This window comes from Babylonia areolata, chromosome 20 (genome assembly GCF_041734735.1).
Source record: "Babylonia areolata isolate BAREFJ2019XMU chromosome 20, ASM4173473v1, whole genome shotgun sequence".
Taxonomy (NCBI): Eukaryota; Metazoa; Mollusca; class Gastropoda; order Neogastropoda; family Buccinidae; genus Babylonia; species Babylonia areolata.
This window is the reverse complement of record NC_134895.1, coordinates 51,467,741-51,480,888: the sequence shown is the minus strand read 5'-3', so window position 1 is coordinate 51,480,888 and position 13,148 is coordinate 51,467,741. Positions and strand designations below refer to the sequence as shown.

Sequence of the window (13,148 nt, the reverse complement as noted above, 5' to 3'; positions counted from 1 at the left end):
GGATCTGGTGACATTTGAGTCTGCATGGTGAGCCTACACTGTGTGTGGTTGTGATGGTGTTTATTGTTGTGTTTGTTTCTTTCTTTGTTTTGTTTTGCTTCTTGTTGATGTTGGGGTTTTTTGTTGTTGTTTTTTGTTGTTGTTTTTGTTGTTGTTGTTGTTTTGTTGTTGTTGTTGTTTTGTTTTTGTTTTTTGGGGGGGGTTCATCTTTTTTACGATTTTTGTTGTTGTTTTTTCTTTTCTTTTCTTAAAAAAAATTCTAATTCATGTCAGTGGTACACCTTCCTCCTTCCCCCCACCATATATATATATATATATATATATATAGAGAGAGAGAGAGAGAGAGAGAGAGGGACAGAAAGGGAGAGGGAGAGAGAGAGAAAGGGAGAGGGAGAGGGAGAGAGAGAGGGAGAGAGAGAGAGAGAGAGAGAAAGTACATATTACACACACACACACACACACACACACACACACACATATATACACACATATATATATAGGGAGAGAGAGAGAGAGAGAGAGAGAGAGAGACAGAGACAGAGAGACAGAGAGAGAGAGAGAGAGAGAGAGCATATATCTATATCTACAGAGAGAGCGATAGAGACAGAGTAAGGACAGAGAAACAGTATTTTTATGGTTACGCATAAACACAGAGAAACCATATTCATTTTTCTTTTACTGCTACTGCAAGTAGCGGTACAATAAATGTTCCCTGGCTATCATTGGCCAACCAACACACAGTGAGGTACAATAAATGTTCCCTGGCTATCATTGGCCAACCAACACAGTGAGGTACAATAAATGTTCCCTGGCTATCATTGGCCAACCAACACAGTGAGGTACAATAAATGTTCCCTGGCTATCATTGGCCAACCAACACAAGTGAGGTACAATAAATGTTCCCTGGCTATCATTGGCCAACCAACACACAGTGAGGTACAATAAACGTTCACTGGCTATCATTGGCCAACCAACACACAGTGAGGTACAATAAACGTTCACTGGCTATCATTGGCCAACCAACACAGTGAGGTACAATAAATGTTCCCTGGCTATCATTGGCCAACCAACACAGTGAGGTACAATAAACGTTCCCTGGCTATCACTGGCCAACCAACACACTGTGATGTACAATAAACGTTCCCTGGCTATCATTGGCCAACCAACACACAGTGAGGTACAATAAATGTTCCCTGGCTATCATTGGCCAACCAACACAGTGAGGTACAATAAATGTTCCCTGGCTATCATTGGCCAACCAACACACAGTGAGGTACAATAAACGTTCCCTGGCTATCATTGGCCAACCAACACAGTGAGGTACAATAAACGTTCCCTGGCTATCATTGGCCAACCAACACAGTGAGGTACAACAAATGTTCACTGGCTATCATTGGCCAACCAACACACAGTGAGGTACAATAAACGTTCCCTGGCTATCATTGGCCAACCAACACAGTGAGGTACAACAAATGTTCACTGGCTATCATTGGTCAACCAACACAGTGAGGTACAATAAACGTTCCCTGGCTATCATTGGCCAACCAACACAGTGAGGTACAATAAACGTTCACTGGCTATCATTGGCCAACCAACACACAGTGAGGTACAATAAACGTTCACTGGCTATCATTGGCCAACCAACACACAGTGAGGTACAATAAACGTTCCCTGGCTATCATTGGCCAACCAACACAGTGAGGTACAACAAATGTTCACTGGCTATCATTGGTCAACCAACACAGTGAGGTACAATAAACGTTCCCTGGCTATCATTGGCCAACCAACACAGTGAGGTACAATAAACGTTCCCTGGCTATCATTGGCCAACCAACACACAGTGAGGTACAATAAATGTTCACTGGCTATCATTGGCCAACCAACACACAGTGAGGTACAATAAACGTTCCCTGGCTATCATTGGCCAACCAACACAGTGAGGTACAATAAACGTTCCCTGGCTATCATTGGCCAACCAACACACAGTGAGGTACAATAAATGTTCCCTGGCTATCATTGGCCAACCAACACAGTGAGGTACAATAAATGTTCACTGGCTATCATTGGCCAACCAACACACAGTGAGGTACAATAAATGTTCCCTGGCTATCATTGGCCAACACACAGTGAGCTTTCCCCGTTCCTTCACATTAACAAAATTGGGTTCTGATCATTTCTTATCAGGCACTGCCCACCTGGGTCGGTTTTCACAAAACCATTCATCAATCGATACACATGGCTGTCAGCTTTTCACACATGTGTTGATGCTGCTCTTCGCAGTATCTCTCAAGCCCTGTCAGAGTGTGTGCATGCGTGCGTGCATGCGTGTGTGTGTGAGTGAGTGTGAGTGTGTGTGTGTGAGAGTGTGTGTGTGTGTGTGTCTGTCTGTCTGTGAACATGCTGGCAGAGAGTAAGCCTAAAAACTGGATTCTTAACAATGACTATTCAACATCCGCTGAGTATGATACATACATGCACTCATGTCCGCTTTTTGTACATCAAATTAAATAGCCTGTATTATCTAAAATAACCATAATAAACTTCAGTGTTGTACTACCATCTTAGTACGTTAAAAACGTAAAACTATGATAAACTTTGTATATACGTATGTCTTATAACATGACCTGGTATCTAACAAAGTGAAACCATGAAAAACTATATTGCAAGTAATGTCAAATTATGTTCCAAATAACCACAACAAATTCCAAAAAATTGAATTATGCAACTGGTATTAAAAATTAACAGTAACAAACTTCAAAGTCATATTATGTAACCTAGTATTAAAAATAACCACAACAAACTTCATCATGGCATCACATAACTAGCCTGGTATCTAAAATAAAACTGACAAAATTGGCAGTAGCACTGCATACCTGAACATGGCATTACATAACCAGCCTAACATTCAAAACAACCATGACAAACTTAGAAGTGGTCCTTCAACATGGATTTACATACCTTGCCTGATATTCAAAACAACCATGGCAAACTTAGAAGTGGTATTACCACTTCAACATGGCATTACATACCGTCCAAGCCTGATATTTAAAACAACCCTGACAAACTTTGGAGTATGTGCATACTTTCATACCATGGCATTACATACCGTCCAAGCCTGATATTTAAAACAACCCTGACAAACTATGAAGTGGCATTATGTAACCTGGTAATCAAAATAACCGCAACAAACTTGAACATGGCATTTCACACCTTGCCTGATTTTTCAAAATAACCCTAACAAACTCCAGAAGTGGCATTAAGCAGCCTGACATTCAAAACAACCACAATGTGACAAACTCAAGTTCAACATGGCATTACACACATAGCCTGATTTTCAAAATAATCACAACAAACTTCAGAAGTGGCATTAAGCAGCACAATATCCAAAACAAACACAACTATCTTCTACGTGGCACTGACATTCCCAGCCCCCCACCCCCACCTCCCTATATCCAAAATGACCCTGACACACTACTTCTGACTGGGTAGCCAACATCAACTTGTCGATGAATCTGCTACACTATGACCTCACCACAGATAACAGCAACACTGGCTGCCCCCCCACCACCTGTGTGTTTTGTTTCTCCACACCACAGAAAGCAGCTCACAAAGCAGCAAGCACGTATGGTATCGTATGCCTGGCTGACTGACTGGCCAACAGCTCAGGCTGCTTGCTGCCTTCTGGACAGGATCATTACCTCTGCTTAGCGATGGCGGCTGATAAAGCTGCCTCTCCTTTCACCTACCACACCAACCCCCAGCTCCCCCACCCCACCCCACCCCAGCCCTGCAGGTAATTATCAATTTACAGCCACTTCTACACCCACTTCCTCCCTGCCCCTTTCATCTCACATCCCCCCCCCCCCCCTCCCGTCATCACCTTCCTTCCTTCCGCCCCCCCCCCCCCCCCCCCCCCCTTCTCTCTATCTCTCTGGTTCAGCAAAATGCAAGCTTTTTGTCTGCCGCTGGTACTGTGGGACAGGCATTTTCTGCTGGCTTGGTCTTTCTTCTGGTTCCCCACGTGGCCTGCATCACCACAGGCACGAAATGGACACTGTCGTGCCGACACAACACAATGGAATCAAGCAAGTGGGTTGGGGGGGGGGGGGGGAACAAAAAACAAATAACGAACAACAACAAAACGACAACAACACGCACTAACCCTGTGGCTCACTGTCCTGTCCCTTCGTATTATGTGCATGAATGCATATAAATCATAATGATGCAGACTTGCAAATGAGGAGCTGGCATACTGGAGTTTGGTCCATGTGATTGTTTGTTTGTTTTTGTTGCTCCATCATTTGCACAGTTTCTATGGCATTACTCTCATGCGGCTCATTCGGAGTCCCCCCCATCCCACCCCCCTCCCCCATACAGCCATACCCAGGTTCGTTTGCCTAAGTGCCAGCTTTGTCCACTTTAAACTATCAGTATCAGTATCAGTAGCTCAAGGAGGTGTCACTGCGTTCGGACAAATCCATACACGCTACACCCCATCTGCCAAGCAGATACCTGACCAGCAGCGTAACCCAAAGTGCTTAGTCAGGCCTTGAGAAAAAAAAAAATAAATAAATAAATAAATAAAATAAAATAAAATAATTAATATAATAAAAAGACAAAACAAAACAAAACAAAAAAATAATCAATCAATCGATGTAAGTTTGCACAGAGGACACACACCAGAGGAGACCCAACATTTGTATTTTGTATTTGTATGTGTATTTCTTTTTATCACAACAGATTTCTCTGTGTGAAATTCAGGCTGCTCTCCCCAGGGAGAGCGCGTCGCTACACTACAGCACCACCCTTTTTTTTTCTTTTTCTTTTTTTTTTTTTTTTTTTTTGGTATTTTTTCCTGCGTGCATTTTTATTTGTTTTTTCTATCGAAGAGGATTTTTCAACAGAATTTTGTTGCCGCGGGTTCTTTTACGTGTGCTAAGTACATGCTGCACACAGAGTGAATCCATCCGATCCAGAACTTTTGTTGTTAAATGCCTGACATATTTTTCATCATAAATATGTTAAAAGGCATTCCAGTAAAACCCTGTCTTGATGTGATAACTTATCAGCATCATGGAACAATGTGTTAAGTCAACATCAACAACATATTTTCAAAATACAACTGCTGATGATAATAATAATAATAACTCCTCACTAAATTTTTTTTTTTTAGTAATAAAATAATTAAAAAAAGAAGAAGAATAACTTTATTATCTCCAACTGGAGAAATTTGGAGAAAGTCACCTGTACTGGTCAGGCAACCAGGCTCTAGTGGCATAAAGACGTTTGAAAACAAGAGAACGCTGGCCATTAAGGAGAAGCGTGAGCGAAGGAAGCAGGGCTCAACTTCTGGAGACGTTTTCCCTTGCAACACCTGTGGGAAGTGCTGTGCATCCAAAATCGGCCTCTTCTCCCATATGAGGACACACACCGACAGATAAGCCTGCCTGCCTACTCATCCGTCGGACCAATGGGAGACTCCATCAATAATAATAATAATAATAATAGTAATAATAATAATAATAATAAAAATAATAATAATAATAATAATAACACCAAAAACCACTTGAACTTAGGAAAAATCTCCTCTTGATCAAAACCACACCACCACTGTCTCTGTCCAGAAATCCCACAGCCTTACCCCAAAAATCTGCGACTCCCAAAAATATTTGCTTGGCTTTTCTCCATCCATTTCCAAGGTCTCTTCAAAAGTGATCATCTAACAAATAGCAACCTCCTCAAAGAGGAATCTGTTATGTGGACAAGCTGCTAACTTTTGAGTGCCCTCACCTAGTCTTCCTGTCTGAACCAACCCAAGTCTATCATATCAGCTCCTGTGAGAGATGACAACACACACGCACACACACACACACACACACACACACACACACACACACACACACACACACACACACACATCTCACAATATTTCTTCTCCATCTCTTCTTTGTTCGTGGGCTGCAGCTCCCACATTCACTCGTCTGTACACGAGTGGGCTTTTATGGGTATGACCGTTTTTACCCTGCAATGTAGGCAGCCATACTCCGTTTTCGGGGGTTCACAATACTAATGTAAGGATTTTTTTTTTTTTTTTTGATGGGAGGGGGCGGGGGGGGGGGTGGGGGGGGGGTATATGAACACTTTATCCAGGTATTTTATACATTATCTATGTATGTTGATGCAAACCTGCTGGACGATCAACCAATCAACCGTCATAGGAAAGCAGCATTCACAAACTTTCCATTTCTGGAGATACAAGGAAGAAATAACAGAACCCTCAGTCTACAACAAAAGGGTTGTCGCTGGCAAAATGCTGACACTCTGACAGGGAAACAAATACACAGATAAATTTGTTCTGACAAAAGAGTAATACAATACAATACAATACAATACAGTACCAGCTGCATTACTTGGTTCTAACTTTTTGACAGTTACGCGTGACTAAATGCCTAAGCTGACCGAACTACGCCATTGGTCAGTTCCATACAACACACAGTTAGTAGCGGGTTACGACCATACTAGGCTCTTCCGTCCAAGCAATGCAACTGGCTCCAGAAGTCCAACATCTACCCGATCCTGCCACAGCACCTTCGTCTGCATACTGCATGTCCAAGAACTGTGTTCTTCCAGACCCATTCTGTCCTTGACCTTTAGCATCCTGGCACCACCCTGCGAGCTGTACCCCTGTGTCCTGGTATCATTCACACTTGATCTATCCCAGCACAATATATCATCTTCCTGCCTTGATGGTTCACTGAGCCTAATGACAATGACCAGAAGCGTTACCATGTCGTCTGGAGGAAAATGACGATGGGATTGGCTGACAGGTCTGGGTTACTCTGTGTGTGTGTGTGTGTGTGTGTGTGTATCACACTGACCGTTTCTGCTAGCAACCTGCAGTGTATATCACCCTGGTGCAGAAGCTGGGTGGATTGATTGCATTGCAACTCACTTCCCATACAGTTCCGTTTTCTCTCCCCGCCCACCCCCTCTCCCCCAGCCTCCACCTTTTTTTTCATTTTTCTTTTTTTTTTAAATTCCATTTTATAATATTGTTCTGCACTTAATTCATATAGAATCAATATCAATCAATGGACAAAGAGAGAAAGAGAGTGTGTGTGTGTGTGTGTGTGTGTGTGTGTGTGTGTGTGTGTGTGTGTGTGTGTGTGTGAGAGAGTGAGAGAGAGAGAGAGAGAGACTGAGACTGAGATGATTTATTCACTCAAGGCCATAGCCCCATATGGATGAAGGGTGATAATACAGTCTACAGATGTCACCATACTATCAGTAAACATTCACCATTTTCACAATTAGTTAAAGAAATTATGATAATACCGTTTCTCTTAACTTAAAAGCTCTGTGTAAATACAATGCGAGATTACGTATGACACCATCATCAGAGAGAGAGAGAGAGAGAGAGAGGAGTGCATGACAGAGAGAAAGCATGTGTGCGCTTACTTGCGTGCATGCATGCGTGCCTCTGTGTGTGTGTGTGTGTGTGTGTGTGTGTGTGTGTGTGTGTGTGTGTTTTGTTGTTTTTGCGCGCGCGTATACATGCATGTACACAAATGTACCTGTGAACATCATATAACCCGCACTACAGTTTGTATAATTCACTCTGGTTTTGATTTTTTTTTTCTACTCCCCCCCCCCCCTTTTAACATGCTCCTCTCAATGGCCATTGACAACAACACCATCAACATAACCATAAAAGAACTCCCTCTTCCATTCACTTCAAACAACACCATCAGCCCAAGACACGTGCTTCTGGCTACGTCGTTATGTTTCAAAGACAGGCCCGCGCATGTGTTTGGACAAGAAGTAAACATTGATTCTTTCTCCATCCATCCCACTTCCCTGTCCTTCCTTCCATCTTCCCACATGTGTGTGTGTTGGGTGGGGAGGGGTAGAGGGGGGGGGGTTTATTTCTGACCTCAACAAGCACCATCTGGCAGAACTTGCCTCTAAAAGGTCTGGAGCCCCACAGAACCGTGGATGTGATGGTGGTTATGTCCGCAGTTTCTGTTTCTCAAGGAGGCATCACAGCGTCTCAGGACAAATCCATAAACGCTACACCACATCTGCCAGACATATGCCTGAACAGCAGCATAACCCAACCAGGAACAACAACGCTAATGTTGCCACGGTTTCTTTTTCAGTGTGTGCCAGTTGTGTACCGCACACGTGACCCCAGTTCATCGTCTCATCCGAATTATCATCTGAATGACTAGACGCTTGGTCTGATTTTTCCAGCCAATCTTGGGATAAAAGGGTGAGACCCGGAATCGAACCCAGACCCTCACGTGCACTGTATTGGCACATGAGCGTCTGAACCATTCCCCCACCCCCGTGTCTGCAGACAGAATGGACAGAACGTCCTGTGTTCCCCCCATGTAAGGCGCAGTCGTCTGTATGCTTTGGTGGAAAAACAAAACAAAAACAAAAAAACCGCCAGAACAGGCAAAGAACGCGTAGATCTACTCTGAATGCAGCAGCATCAGCAGCAGCAAGCAATGAATAATTATGTAACAAGCGCGGGCGGACGGACGCACTGCTGTGCAGTCAATACCACAATCTGTATACACGTATACATGTACCCGCCCCGTCTTGGTCACCAAAGGCTAAGCTAAGGCTTTCTTCTTTTTTTTCTCCCCCCCCCCCCATCCCCTCCCCTCTCCGATGCACTCCAACCCAACCCCAGCCGTTATGCCAGCGCCAGGCCATCTCCGAACCGATTTGCTTTCTGTTGCGTCAATCCCCCCCCCCCCCCCCCCCCCCCCCCGCCCCCTCACCCCATTGGACCCCCTCCACCCTCAACCCCACCCCCCTCAATTACTCCCTTCCCTGATTTGCTCTCAAGCCACCCCACCCCACATCCCCGATATATCTTTGCTCGCTGTTCCTTCCCCTGCCATGTTCCCTACCCGTTCCTTGTCGGTTGGATTTACCTCACGCCTGTCGACTCTCTCAATCACGGTAATTAGACCGACTACCCCCCCCCCCCCCCCCCCCCCCCCCCCCCTCCTCCCTCTCTCACCCAATTTCCCCTACCCCGGCCCACACTATATACTACCTACCGTAACCTCACCCCCCATCCTTACCCCTAACACCCACCCTCCCTCCCCCAATTTTCCCTACCCCGGCCCACACTATATAATACTACATACCGTAACCTCACCTCCCCCACCCCCCTTACCCCTACCACCCTCCCCCAATTTCCCCTACCTGGCCCATGCTACCTACCCTAACCTCACCCCCTATCCCACCATCCTTACCCCCCCCCCCCCCCCCCACACACACACCCCACCTCCACCCCTCGATCCGCCACTGGCATTACTCGCCTGCCCCCCCTCCCCCCCTCCTCCCTCTCCCCCTCCAATATCCTCATCCTGCCCCCTCCTTAACTCCTTTACAAACACCACTTTTTTTTCTTTTTTTTTTAAGATGAAAACGAGAGAGTCGTTCGACTTTTCTGCAATGCTGTGTCTGCCTCAGTGCATGTATGCATGTCAGCTCACGCGCGCGTGCGTGCGTGCATGCGTGCGTGCGTGTGTGTGTGTGTGTGCGCGCGCGCGCGCACGCGGGCGCGCTGGTTGTTCTTGTCAACTTGTGACTGACTAAAATTTACATATCTTATTACATAATCACACTCGCCGAGCTTGTAAAAAGATTAGATGAAACGTCACACATTATACGACACAAGAAGTCGGCGCCGGAAACACTAAGCTGGTGGTCAATCCACAGCACTAAAATTTACATATCTTACTACATAATCATACTCGCCGAGCCTGTAAAAAGACAAGTTTAAACGTCAACATTATACGACACAAGAAATCAGCGCCGGAAACACCAAGTTGGTGGTCAACCCACAGCACTAAAATTTACATATCTTACTACATAATCATACTCGCCGAGCTTGTAAAAAGACTAGATTAAATGTCAACATTATACGACACAAGAAATCAGCGCCGGAAACACCAAGCTGGTGGTCAACCCACAGCACCACCATCACTGCTGATAAGTGAATGTCCGGGGACTGAAGCTATGATCTACTGTTCGACGATTCATTTGCCTTGGACCCGTCATCGGCAACGAAGGATCCAAGCCAGAAATCCTCTCAAGGGTAGCAAAGACAAACATCGGGACTGTCCAGAGCGAAACCTTCATGGAAGGACAACAATCACCATGAAACACGAGATGAGAACTCTTGTGGTGCATGGTTTATACCATCTTCCTGTGTGCATGTGTGAGACACGGACGGGACCGTCACGGCGACAGTGGAAATTAAGAATTCAAGCGGTATTTGTATTTGTATTTCTTTTTATCACAACAGACTTCTCTGTGTGAAATTCGAGCTGCTCTCCCCAGGGAGATAGCGTCGCTATACTACAGCGCCACCCTTTTTTTTTTCTTTTTTTTTTTTTTCTTTTTTTCTTTTTTTTTTTTTTTTTTCCCTGCGTGCAGTTTTATTTGTTCTTCCCTGTCAAAGTGGATCTTTCTACAGATTTTTGCCAGGAACAACCCTTTTGTTGCCGTGGGTTCTTTTACGTGCACTAAGTGCATGCTGCACAAGGTACCTCGGTTTATCGTCTCATCCGAATGACTAGTGTCCAGACCACCACTCAAGGTCTAGTGGAGGGGGAGAAAATATCGGCGGCTGAGACGTGATTCGAACCAGCGCGTTCAGATTCTCTCGCTTCCTGGGCGGACGCGTTACCTCTGGGCCATCACTCCACTTACAGCAAGTTACTAAACGTCCGATACAACTGATCACATCACATCACCACTGAACACGTGCATCAAACCATCAAGCAGCACTAACACTATCAGATATAAAGATCTGCTGACATCAGTTCGGAAAACAACACTATGTTGGTATGACCACGAGACAAGATCCGACGGCCTTGCTAAAACAATCCTCCGACGAACTGTTAAGGGAAGGAGACGATGGAAAGGGGGAGGGGGCGGGGGGGGGGGGGGGGGGGGATCATTGACTGTCAACACTGGAGAACGAACGGGACAGTTTGCGCCAAAAAAAAGTTACAACAAATTATCATCATCGTCATTCTTGTTGTTGTTGTTGTTGCTGTTGTTGTTGTTGCTGTTTGTTACAATAAATTATCATTATCATCATTCTTGTTGTTGCTGCTGCTGTTGTTGTTGTTTGTTACAATAAATCATCATCATTCTTGTTGTTGTTGCTGTTTGTTACAATAAATCATCATGATCATCATTCTTGTTCTTGTGACGGCTGTTGTTGCTTGTTACAATAATTTATCATCATTCTTGTTGTTGTTGTTGCTGCTGTTTGTTACAATAAATTATCATCATTCTTGTTGTTGTTGCTGTTTGTTACAATAAATTATCATCATTCTTGTTGTTGTTGTTGTTGCTGTTTGTTACAATAAATTATCATCATTCTTGTTGTTGTTGTTGTTCCTGTTGCTGCTGTTTGTTACAATAAATTATCATCATTCTTGTTGTTGTTGTTGCTGTTTGTTACAATAAATTATCATCATTGTTGTTGTTGTTGTTGGTGTCTGTTACAATAAATTATCATCATTGTTGTTGTTGTTGCTGCTGTTTGTTACAATAAATTATCATCATTCTTGTTGTTGTTGCTGCTGTTTGTTACAATAAATTATCATCATTCTTGTTGTTGTTGCTGCTGTTTGTTACAATAAATTATCATCATTCTTGTTGTTGTTGCTGCTGTTTGTTACAATAAATTATCATCATTCTTGTTGTTGTTGTTGCTGTTTGTTACAATAAATTATCATCATTCTTGTTGTTGTTGCTGCTGTTTGTTACAATAAATTATCATCATTCTTGTTGTTGTTGCTGCTGTTTGTTACAATAAATTATCATCATTCTTGTTGTTGTTGTTGCTGTTTGTTACAATAAATTATCATCATTCTTGTTGTTGTTGCTGCTGTTTGTTACAATAAATTATCATCATTCTTGTTGTTGTTGTTGTTGCTGTTTGTTACAATAAATTATCATCATTCTTGTTGTTGTTGTTGCTGCTGTTTGTTACAATAAATTATCATCATTCTTGTTGTTGTTGTTGTTGCTGTTTGTTACAATAAATTATCATCATTCTTGTTGTTGTTGTTGCTGCTGTTTGTTACAATAAATTATCATCATTCTTGTTGTTGTTGCTGCTGTTTGTTACAATAAATTATCATCATTCTTGTTGTTGTTGTTGCTGTTTGTTACAATAAATTATCATCATTGTTGTTGTTGTTGTTGTTGCTGCCTTTTACAATAAATTATCATCATTCTTGTTGTTGTTGTTGTTGCTGTTTGTTACAATAAATTATTATAATTGTTGTTGTTGCTGTTTGTTACAATAAATTATCATCATTCTTGTTGTTGTTGTTGTTGTTGCTGTTTGTTACAATAAATTATTATAATTGTTGTTGTTGCTGTTTGTTACAATAAATTATTATAATTGTTGTTGCTGTCGCTGTTTGTTACAATAAGTTATCATCATTCTTGTTGTTGTTGTTGCTGTTTGTTACAATAAATTATCATCATTCTTGTTGTTGTTGTTGTTGTTGCTGCTGTTTGTTACAATAAATTATCATCATTCTTGTTGCTGTTGTTCCTGTTGCTGCTGTTTGTTACAATAAATTATCATCATTCTTGTTGTTGTTGCTGTTTGTTACAATAAGTTATCATCATCATCATTCTTGTTGTTGTAGTTCTTCTTGTTGTTGTTGCTGCTGTTGTAATTAAAACAGCAAAACTCTCAGCACAGCATAACCCTTTAATATATATATATATCTTTTTAAAATAACACCTTTTTCTTGCCTTTCCTCCTTTAGTTTTTCCTCCCTTTCCCGTCCACTATGCCCTGCTGAAATCTCATCACCGGATCACGCCAACGTCGTGTGCATGCTGACTGCCGATAGCTACAGACGGGCCTGCATGCACGCCACACATCACTGCTGACGCTCTGGTTTTTGTTGTTGTTTTTTTCGGGTTTTTTTGTTTTGTTTTGTTTTGTTTTTTGTTTTTTTGGGGGGATGTTTTTTCCTCAGCTGCTTGTTCGCGGTGGAAGGGGGAGACATGGAGGGGGTAGGCAGAGAGAGGGAGAGGGAGAGGGTGAGTGGAGAGAGAGAGAGGGAGAAAGAGAGGGAGAG

At 43.1% G+C, this 13,148-nt stretch overlaps 1 protein-coding gene across 5 annotated transcripts in view; it reads right to left on the bottom strand.

Annotated features, from left to right (window-relative positions):
- The window catches only part of LOC143294705 (dystrobrevin beta-like), a 109,486-nt gene that overhangs the window by 16,229 nt on the left and 80,109 nt on the right, over positions 1-13,148 (bottom strand). The window lies entirely within an intron of this gene.